The sequence below is a fragment of the Sinocyclocheilus anshuiensis genome, unplaced genomic scaffold (genome assembly GCF_001515605.1).
Source record: "Sinocyclocheilus anshuiensis isolate Anshui unplaced genomic scaffold, SAMN03320099.WGS_v1.1 C32892114, whole genome shotgun sequence".
Lineage (NCBI taxonomy): Eukaryota > Metazoa > Chordata > Actinopteri > Cypriniformes > Cyprinidae > Sinocyclocheilus > Sinocyclocheilus anshuiensis.
The window spans coordinates 1-1687 of record NW_015620769.1 but is presented as its reverse complement, the minus strand read 5'-3'; the positions used below and the strand labels follow the sequence as shown (position 1 = coordinate 1687).

The window sequence follows — 1687 nt, the reverse complement described above, 5'->3', positions numbered from 1 at the left end:
TAGGAAAAACATAGGGTGAAACTTAACTTCATACTGACTTTAATAGGTCATTACGAATTTATTTTGCCTTTTGTTTTAAGACCCGAGTAACATTTTTCAGTCAATCATGTTTGTACACATCCAAGTAAAAATGTTTAGTAAGTCTTGATGACAAATTTACTTTGGAATAAAACTTCAGATTTTAAAGTCTCACCAAAAGCCATCGAGTATGAATCCATGAACGATGTCACACATGATACCAATACTTTGTATCAACGCACAATTTATTTCCAGTTAATGAGTTTAATTTGCTTCTTTAACACCAAACATAAAAGACACTGAAAAAACTAGTAAAAATTAGGTATACATCAAATCAGCCATGCTCAGAGAAAGAAAACCTTTTATTATTCACATGAAAATTATGACCAAGTGAGCATATCACAAATGATAGAACTCTTCCGGAGATGTGAAATAAGCTCAGATATCTGCCTTATAATAAGTTTTCACAAAAGGACTTGCACAGGATCTTTCTGCAAAAAGAATAAATGCTGCAGCCAAAATTGAAAGAAAATCAAATCAAGGCGTTACACAGGAGCAATCAGGAGAATACTGGAAACAGCCAAGCACTCTGCACCGCAACGCCACCTTAACAGCTAACCAGCAAAACTCAACTGCTACGCAACTGCGCCTAGTGCATAGAAAATACACAAGAGAGATTATTAGAATCATGTTGTTGTGAAATTTTTCCATTTAAACCATAACACCTGCTCAGTTAGCAAGCTTTGATGTCACGGTTTTACATAAAGGTTTTTTTAGTGGCCAAATTTCAGTCTCTACCCAGTCCTTTAAGGTTAAAGAAATATTCATAACATCAAAATTGTCCATTAATAAGTGTTTATTAAGAACAAAAAACTAATTAAAATGAACTTACTTTAGTCTGGGAGTTTCAAAAACAAAAAACAAACTACCAAAAATGAAGAGAAGCGATTTCACCTAGTAGCCCAATTTAGGCATAAAGATCATTTAATATCACATGAAATTCAAATGTATGAGACAAAAACAATTGTGGGCAACAGAAAGAACAACAAGTAGTCATTTAAAAGATTTAGACCAAATTACAATAACCTTTCGGTCTGATATATGGATAATTTGGGTATCCTCAGATGGACATCTGTTCGGTGCGATCCTCGAAGATTCTACCAGCTGACATCATCTAGAAGAAAAGAAGTAGTAAGTTAGTTTCAAGGAGCAAAGCAGAGGGGGTTCTACAGGAATCGTCATAAAATGAGGCATTGCATGTTACGCAACGCTCGATAACTGGTCCTCAGTTATACAGAACAAACAGGCACTCTTTCCACACATAACGAGAAACTTGCCATATTTAAAATTAATCTATGGACCTCATTTTTGTTCTGCAAGAAACCTCATGTACCTGATGTTTGTTCTGCGAGAAACCTCATGGGTTGAGAGCCAACAAACCTGAGGGTGAAATTAATTTCTCATAGCCACTTTAAGTGTCGGCAAGCTGAGGTATACTTTATTGGCAGTTAGAACAATCTAATTACTCAAAGTACTAAATTATAGGCCTGTTTAAAATCAGATACCCAGCAGCCTGACAGCTTAAACTAGCTCCAAGAACACACCCCATATCCATACCGCTTTTGCCTATGCCACGATAGACATGAGTTTGTGACAAGGATGATGAAAA

At 35.7% G+C, this 1687-nt stretch overlaps 1 long non-coding RNA gene across 1 annotated transcript; it reads right to left on the bottom strand.

Annotated features, from left to right (window-relative positions):
• Positions 1-250: 250 nt before the first annotated feature.
• Positions 251-1681, bottom strand: LOC107683075 (uncharacterized). The gene is made up of 2 exons (XR_001633653.1): positions 1105-1681; positions 251-667 (listed from the first exon to the last, which is right to left on the bottom strand). It is a non-coding gene; the product is annotated as an uncharacterized LOC107683075 (long non-coding RNA).
• Between the last annotated feature and the right edge of the window lie 6 nt (positions 1682-1687).